This window comes from Phasianus colchicus, chromosome 1 (genome assembly GCF_987193195.1).
Source record: "Phasianus colchicus chromosome 1, bPhaCol1.hap1.1, whole genome shotgun sequence".
In the NCBI taxonomy this organism is placed as follows: Eukaryota; Metazoa; Chordata; class Aves; order Galliformes; family Phasianidae; genus Phasianus; species Phasianus colchicus.
Genome location: NC_143436.1, coordinates 68,307,681 through 68,316,668, shown reverse-complemented (window position 1 = coordinate 68,316,668; position 8,988 = coordinate 68,307,681). Strand labels below are relative to the sequence as shown.

The 8,988-nt window shown below is 42.3% G+C and overlaps 1 long non-coding RNA gene across 1 annotated transcript; it reads left to right on the top strand.

Annotated features, from left to right (window-relative positions):
* The first annotated feature begins 3,044 nt into the window (after positions 1-3,044).
* Positions 3,045-7,275, top strand: LOC116231418 (uncharacterized). The gene is made up of 3 exons (XR_004167454.2): positions 3,045-3,415; positions 3,829-3,883; positions 5,523-7,275. It is a non-coding gene; the product is annotated as an uncharacterized LOC116231418 (long non-coding RNA).
* The last annotated feature ends 1,713 nt before the right edge of the window (positions 7,276-8,988 follow it).

The following is an 8,988-nucleotide window of genomic DNA, read 5'->3' as shown; positions in this document are numbered from 1 at the left end:
GTCATGGAATTATCTCTAGATCTGTGTCCGTGACATGAGGTACAGGCCCGGAAAAAAAAAAAAAAAAGAAAAATAGGGGGAAAAAAAAGTGTTAATGGTTTAGAGTCCAGTCTGGCCCAGCCCGACCCATTGACTAATTAGGCAGGGGGGATTTGTGGGTCTGTGCCCCGGGAGAGGGGAAAAGGAGGAAGGGTAGGGTGATAGTAGATGAGTCTAAAAACAGAGCAACAGCAGTGATCTGAGTAGGAACATTAATTTACTAAATATGATCTCAGAATGCAAGATAATACAATACAACACAATACAACTGGAATAGAAACCAACAAATCAAAATGAGAGCAAGAGTGTCCAAAAGCGAGGCCTTACTCTACCACTGCAGGTGAAAGCAGCCAGAGGCCGTGTGCTCCTCCACAACAAGCAAACAGACAGAGACTTGTGACCTGCCAGGAGCTCCACCTTTCTTCCTCTGGGCACAAAGTCCTCTGGTGAATGCCACTCCTCCCCTATTCCTCCAAGAACCAAACACCCAAAAAAGGCAGTCCACAGAACCAGAATGTGAACTCTTTAACTCCCGCTGCTTTACGTGATGTTATGCTGTGGAATACTAACAACAAAAATGTCACAAAACTACAACACGCCTGTCTGCTGCTGTTCTGTCTTCACCTGTGGAACTGTGCCTCTGCTTGGTGCTGGCAGTAATTCAGCCTTTAGCGAGGCCACCAGGCGTGCCTAAGCGATGTGGGGGGCAAGGAATGCAGTGCCTCTTGGCCTGAGGAGCCCTATCCCTCACCTCTGCTCTGTGTTTGCTCTGTGCCAGTGGTCAGCAGTGTGGCTGCTCTCAGCCTTTCTTCACATCTATAAGCGTTCTGATCATTTTCCTACGCGCAAGGACACTCAGAGGAGCAGAGGTTGGGTGCCAGTGGGCTCTATGATGTGGTGTAACCCAGCTGTCACTCAGGCCCACACCGTCCTTTGATCAGACTACCAAAGAGGGATGAGGGAGAGAATTGGAAATGAAATTGAACAAGTGGGAAGAAATAAAAAATATCTGCAAAGATGGAAGACAAAAAAGGAAACCAAAACACAGTAGTAACACTACATAAACCCACAATGCAATTATTTAACACTTTTCAGCAACACACAGCAATAAATGGTCCACATTTCTTCACAGCCTAACCCAACTTTACCCACCCAAATTTACCCCAATCCAGAACAGTGATGAATCGTAGGCTTTTATTAATTACTTATTAATTATAATAAAAAACAAGTGCATCTTCTCAAGCCATGTCACAGTGGCAAGGGGTGCAGCAGCATCTGCCATGTTGCTGCCATGTCATGGTGGGAAGAGGTGCAGCGGCAGCAGCCATGTGGCTGTGGGGTCACTATTGTTCCATGGTAGGCACCATTCCTCTAAGACAGGAGAGCTCAGGGCAGCTGCCTGTCAAAGAACCAAACCCTCTAGATGCCTCTTCCCAGTATTTATGTTTCCTCAGACACTGAGCAGAAATAAAGGCAGAAGCAAAGGAAATGAAGGGTCTGTTTTGGCCCAATGCGTGGTCTCTGTAACTTATCCAGTGCTGCAAATCATAGTCTGATGTGGCTTAAAGGGGAGGAAGGTGGAAGGAAGCGCATTGGTTATATGTACTTGAAGGGAAAAGAGAGACCTTGAGTTCACTTGAAATTAAAAATGGGGAAAAAAATGGATAAATAGTTGGGACTTCTTTCAAAATCCTCATCCCAGAGAAGAGATTATGGTAAATTTTGTATTAGCTCTTCACTTGTGCCCTACACTTCTGCCATATGCTATGGTGCTTTCCAATATAAGGTTTTACTCAAAGGGTAATTCTAATGCTGTAAGCATCACAAAGCTGCAAGAGGTTCTGCAGAGATTCATCAGAAGCTTTTGATGTTCATAGACAAAGAACTGTATGGATCCTGAGGTCTTCTAATTATCTTGAGTGAATAACTGGACCCCCTCAGAACAGTCAGAACTTGACTCTTGATGCTTCCTGCGGATGTGGGCAACCCAGCACGTAGTGACCAGCTTGAAATAGAGAACTGGACGTGTGGGGTGTGTGTCCTCAAATGCCCTCAAATGGATTTTCCTTCATATCATTGTGTTTCTACAGAAATGTTTGATTAAGTGTTTCAGTCAAGCCCATTATTCTGGAGTTTCAGTAGACATGGAATACATCTCGCTCAGGTCAGTGCAGAATTGAGAGAAGTTGTACAAATACAGTGCAGTGATTGCCTCCATGAACCTCATGGAGAACTCCGCTGGTGTTTCTTCGTGTTTTCACTACAGCTGTCCTGAAATTTTTGATATCCACACATGGAAATCAGATTCTAAGCTTCCATGCTGTGAATAATGTCTTTGAGTTAACCCATTTGGAAGGAAACAGTCTCTCTTTTATTTCCCAAAATATATAGCTCTCATGGTGATGGAGAAGGGAGAATGGCTTTAAGCTAAAAGAGGATGAACTTAGGCAGGATGTTAGGAAGAGGTTTTTTGCTCAGAGACTGGCAATGCACTGGCACAGACTTCTCAGAGAAGTTGAAGATGCCCTGATCCTCGAGGTGTTCAAGTCTAGGTTGGATTGGCCCTAGGCAGCCTGGTCTGATGGGTGGCAGCCCTGCTTGCAGCAGGAGTTGGAGTTTTATAATCTTTAGGGTCCTTTCCAACCTAAGCCTTTCTATGATTCTATGAAATATACATATTAAATTTAATTGAATTTCTGTTTACAGGGAAAAAAAACCTTTGCATCCCTGTTCCCTCATGAGAGTCACTACTGCCACAGTCAAAACTCTCCCACCCACTGCCACTTCTCCCTGGGCAGACCACTAACCCTGCACCTTCTCTGTTGACAAGCAGCAGGTCCAGGAATGTACTTCCCCTTGTTGACTCCTTCACCATCTGTGTCAGGAAGTTATCTCCCACACACTCTAGAAACCTCCAGGACTATTCCCTTTCTGCTGTATTATATTTCCAGCAGACGTCTGGGAAGTTGAAGTCCCCCACAAGAACAAGAGTAGAGACTGCGAGACCTCATCCAACTGTCTATAAAGTATCTTATCCACCTCTTCATCCTGGGTGGGTGGCCTGTAGCAGACTCCCACGATACTGTCAGTCTTATTGGCCTTCCCCTTGGTTGTAACCCGTAAGCTCTCAACCCTATCATCACCATCATTAATTTCCAAACCATAGTGGAAATGCTAAGTCATGGCCTGAACCAGTGATCAAGCACCTGGTGGGAAGGCAGGGCCAACCCAGGGGAGCTCAGGTGCATGCAGTGTACCTGAATGACTGGAAGGTGTGGAGTCAGGATCCACCCTTCCCAGACCTCATTTAAGGGTTGGCAGTGGAGGTGAGGGTGTCTTCTGCTGGAGGTTTCTGCCTATCTGGGGTTTTCTAAAGGTAAGCAGCTCTTTTCATTTGTTTCTGCATCTCTGGCTGCTGCACTTGAGCTTGTTGTCATTTGATGTAACCAAAGACTTTGCCACCCTGGTCTTGTAGCACTTTCCATCCCATTATAGCCTTACATAGGCGCTCATGTTTTTTTTTCTCAACATAGAGGGCTACATCACTGCTGTTCCTGCCTTGCCTATCTCTTTTGAAAAGTTTATAGCCATCCATCACAGCACTCCAGCTGTTCAAGTCATCCCAGCATATTTCCATGGTGGTGACTATATCATCATTTTCTGACCACACAGTGGCCTCTATCTCCTCCTGTTTGCTACCCATGCTGCATGCATTAGTGTAAATGCACCTGAGCTGGGCTGCATTTTGGGTGCGAGAAACCCTCATACCCTCTTTTTTTCCATACTCAGGTTTATGTTTATGGAAACAACCTCACACCAACCCTTCTGTTCTTCCTGCAGAATGGTATGTCATTCTCCTCCACCAAGTTGCAAGATATCTTGCTAGGACATTCTTCTCCCATGAGCACTGGCATGTTACATCTAGGCTCCTTTCTAATGACCATGGTTTCACCCTCACCAAACTATTCTATGATTCTGAACACCAATTTGAAGCCAGAATGTTTGAGGTGTGACTCTAAAGAACACTTTCTCATTCAAGAAAAATCCAGCTTGTGTCTTCAACATTGCTTGAAGTTGTGAGTTCAGTGGGCTTGGACAGGGTCAACCTCTTTGCTTGGGGACGTCCTTCAGCCACAGAGTACTGTAGACGCACACAGAATGTCTCCCAGTGCTTCTCAGGAGAGCCAAAAGGAATTTGCTGATAGATGGGGGCACTGCCCGCAGTCCTCTCTGCTGCACTCCTATTTCTTGTCACATCCCTGCAGATGGAGACCAGCGCTTTTGCCACAGGCTACATTTGGTTTCAGTTTTCAAATTTTTTTTTTTCCTTGCAACAATTAAGGCTGAAACCTCTTTCAGTAGAGCAAGCAATGTGAAACAAAACAAAAACACCTCTGAGACTGTGGCTCAGTCATGTCCCAGGACTGCAGGCACAGAGGCAGGCTTATCCTCAGTGTGGGAACGCAGGGGGCAGAACTCAAGGCAAAGAGGTCTGCCACATGTTAAATATATCTGATTTTCTGTAGGCTTTCACATGCAGCCTGCATGCCTTCAATTCTTTCTCAGATCTTTGCAAAACATAATTCAGTTCTATTTACTTGTGGTTCATTTGCAGTTCTTTTCAGTTCTGAATTATGAAATTATTCCTCTTAATGCTGTCAGGAAAGTTAATAATATCCAGGATCTCAGATTAAAAATTAAACATGAGTATAACATTATTTTCCTCTGATAAATATTCAAGTATAGTACATACTAGTGCAGGATCTTTCCAGAAAGAAATAAAGGAAAATATGTAGGCATCATTCTTATTTTATTACAAAGTAAAAATTACAAGAGCTTTAGGCAAGATTTGTGTGCATACAGACATTATTTCTGATGGTGGTGCAATTATGATTTTCAAATACAATGGAATGGTGATTTTTGAAATATATCAGTATTTCTTTTCTTTTGTTTTAATTTTCCTTTCTTGCTTGAAAACTTTTAACAGGTAAGCTTGTAAATAACACAAACAACTGGGGTCCAGAGCAGTGCGTATAACTGCAGTCTTGTTTAGGTCCTGCCTCAAGAATGTTTCCCTATTCAGTAAGGACTCTTCAGCTTCTTCACAAATGCTTTCTAATATTGGAAACGTAAGGAAATCAGTATTGTGAACTTTGCACTTATTTTTCTCTGCAGACACACTTTTAGTCACTGTTATCTTTAAGTATGAATAGTTATTTTTCTAATGCCATAATACAACAAAATATTCTGACTGCTTTAAGGGACCAATGTGTTTCAATCCAGGATCATGAGGTGGCATGTGTTGGCGACCCAAAACGCCCCTGAAGAATGATCCTGGGGTGGAACAAAGTATTCTGACAGTTTTAAAGGAAGTGGCTACAGCCACAAATATCTTATTTTGTAGAGAAAGTTGACCTTGGTAGTTTGTCTTGTTTTTACAAGTACTTGCTTTGCAAACAGGTGTTATCTCCCACACACTCTAGGAACCTCGAGGACTGTTCCCTTTCTGCTGCATTGTAATTCCAGGAGATGTCTGTGGAGTTGAAGTCCCCCATGAAAACAAGGGGTAGAGACTGTGAGACCTCACCCAAGTGCCTGTAGAAACCAGATTTTAAGTTTCTGTGCTACAAATAATGTGTTTGAGTTAATCCATTTGGCAGGAAAAAGTCTCTATTTTTCAAAATATGTAGCTCTGAACTGATTTTAAATGAATGTCTAATTTTAAATGTTTGAAATATCCAGTCAATGCTGTTAATCAAAATAGTGATTCAAAGTATTTTTGCATTTTCTCTCAAATACTTAACTTTGCTTTTCAAAATCAGTGTATTGTATGGTCATATTTTGGAAGTGCAAAGACACAGTCAAAACTGCAGAGATGGACCTCACAGAGGATACAGTTTAATGCTATTTTTTTCATATGCTTGTTGTGTTATTTCTAGCTCCTAGCACTCTGCAATAACCAAATGTTCTTGTTTTGGTATTTTTGGGGGCTGATAATAGCAGCAACCTGCAACATTTTAGTACTGAACAAAGTGCATTAGGTGGCATGGTGTTTTGAGACATCTGCCTTGCCTCTACTTGTGTAACTCTGGATGTGTCCTTCCTATCTCCTACAGAAGAATTTTGTTTTCCTGACCCTGTGATTTCTGTAGCATTCCTGTGAAAGCTTCCCTTGCAGCTGGTAGGACTATGGTTGGGTGTGTGGTGGCTGTTCTTCTCAGGATATATCCATCAATAGGTTCCTTCACTTTGGCTTCTAAATCCCTCCTTCAACAAAACAACCCTTAAGTTATTAATTTATCCTTATATTTTAGTATCTATTAATTGTTGAACAATCCGTTTGGCTTCTTAGTATTCCCATTTTCTTCTCAGGCTGACAGATGGGAGGGGAAAGGCTGTTTCTCCTGTAGGTACTGTATGAGCTGAGCTCTTTTTATTTCAGGTTTGTTATACATTTTGCTCAGAAACACACAGCCCTTGTTGATGCAGTTTTTGTTGTTGAAGAATTTCACTTTGAATCAAAATGTTCAGCTGTGAATGTTGTAAGCAGTTTAAAAATAGCCATGGAGCATATTGTTAAGAGAGTGCTTGGAAGCCTCAGCCAAAACCAACCGTTCTTGTGAATCTGAATGTTTCCCTGTTGCTGAGGAATGCTAATTAAGCTTTCAGTGCAGACAGGAAACATATTTAGCACACATTTTCAGTGAAAAGAAGCTGATTTCTCTGACCTTCTTCCCTCAGCAAGCAGAGGGAGCCTGTTAGTATTCTACTTTTCCCACTGGTTTTCATGTTTATTTGCCCCAGAAATAGAGAATCAAACGAAATGAGATACACTCGTATCATGATGCATTCATTCTCTTGACTTTCCCAAGGTCTTGTGTAGTCTGCAGGAATGCCTGTGTAATTTTCAGTAGACAGCGAGAAATGCTTGCAGATCCATCTCTTTTCTCCTGGGACTCTGACATATTATGGCCGGCACCAGACAACACTGGTCTTCATAAATTATGTACAGACACACGGGCACACTTTTTGAGAAGCAAGAGGTCAAACAAGATATTACAGTGATATCCCACGGTGCGAAACTAAGTCAACTCCTTTCTCCAGTAGATGAATTGACCAGTGTGGATCCATGAATTGTTCCTATCATTACTAAGACTCAGAGGAAAACATCTCAGCTTGCTCACTGCGATGTCATTCACTCTGGCTGACAGCCAACTTTTCCACTGGTCTGTGCTTTGTGTGCTGCCAGCTTAAATTCTTCTGTAGCCTTCAAGACCTGGAAACAACTTTTCAGTTTCTCCCTGGGTACAGATTAAATTAATCTAGAATGTAGAGGTTCAGTGGTGCTGTAGAAGAGAGTGGTCCATCACTGTTCTGTTAATAGGAAGCTATGACTGTATCCTGCAAGTATCGTTTTTTAGGTACTAAATGTTCTGTCATTTCACTGGAAACATGGGAATTCTGGTTTCCTCTTACTGCTTTCTCAGCCATGTATCTTATGATTTGACAGTATGTCTCCCTACCTGCCAGACAGGATGCCAGTCTGTCAGAATTGTTTTCTTTTCTATTTGTTTACTACATAAAAAACACTGATGTAAAATGCATTTGTGCAGCTTTGATGATCCAGGGCAAAAAGAGAATTTGTTCTGACCTAAAACTTTGGAGGAGGAAAAAGCTTGGACAAATCAAAGACATAAAAAAAATAATTCTCTTTGATCAAATATGGAAAATACGAAAGGTATTACAGATTATTGGCAAGGTCCTCAGGTAATACAAGCAAGCAGTTCTTACGTCTTCCAACTCAGTGTTACATTTTGAATACCTCAGTGATGCTGGAACGAATATATATACTTAGTTTTGTTGAGAGAGAGAGAGAAGAGGTTGGGTTTGGAGAGGGATTTTCTTAAGAGTGTAAGAAACCAAAATGCTCCTGTCACTTTTGAAGTGGATGACCACAGGTGATGGTAGGGATGTCTTAGCAGCAGCCCCAGGAAGGCAGTAGAACAAATCTGTTTGGTGTTAATTAGCATCACTCACCAGGTGAAACATCATCACTATCCTGAGAATTGCTAGTACATTGTGCACCTGCAAACCCTGGGCTGCCACTAAGAAAAATCTGGAGAGCTTTTGAGATATGAGCACTTCTAAGCACACAAGTCCCCTGGAAATATCGACAGAGCTGTCTGAATGAAAGGGACGTTTATTGTCCTTTGCTTCTCTTGCAAGCTGATTGTTATGGGAAATCTGTTTTTGCAAGTGTCAGGCTGACTTGAGAAGAAGCAATTCTCTTCTGGATAATTTTGGCAGAACAACCTGACCTTCAAGAAACTATGACTAAGAGTGGCCCTTTATTTTCTTGTCACCCTCACAGTATGCATTCTGTGGCTGAGTCGTATGATGAAGTAATGGAGTCCAGAGATTCACTTCTGAAAACTGCTGTCATATAATAGCAGTGCCAGCACTTATGAAATCTCCAGGTGAACTAGCTCAAAGGTGGTGTTCATGACAGTAGAAGTGTGGAGTCATTTAAAAGCTGATTCTATGGTAAAAGTATGTCTGGGGCTGAGATGGGGTTTGAATGCAGTTCAAGGAATGGACAGAAATTCAGGGCCAAAGAGTAAAAAGGCTTCTTGCCTGCCTGCCAGGAATTTATGGCAAGCTGCGGAGTGACAAAGACTTGATGATTTTTCCAGTGAGACTTGTGGAGATGCTATTAAACAGATAGTCTGAGAGCATCAACTGGAAGGAAAAGGGACAGGGAGGAGGAAAACGAGGTGATCCATGTTCAGAGGCTGCTGAAGCTTTTGAAAAGAACATGTTATGGGTAGCCAGTACAACTTGCCAATTTTGGCTCACCGGTGCTTGCTGAAATGCAGTTCAACCGAAAGACTTGCAAGAGAAGGACTGATCCTTTAAAGCAAAGGTATCTTAGAGACAGTTAGTGACCTT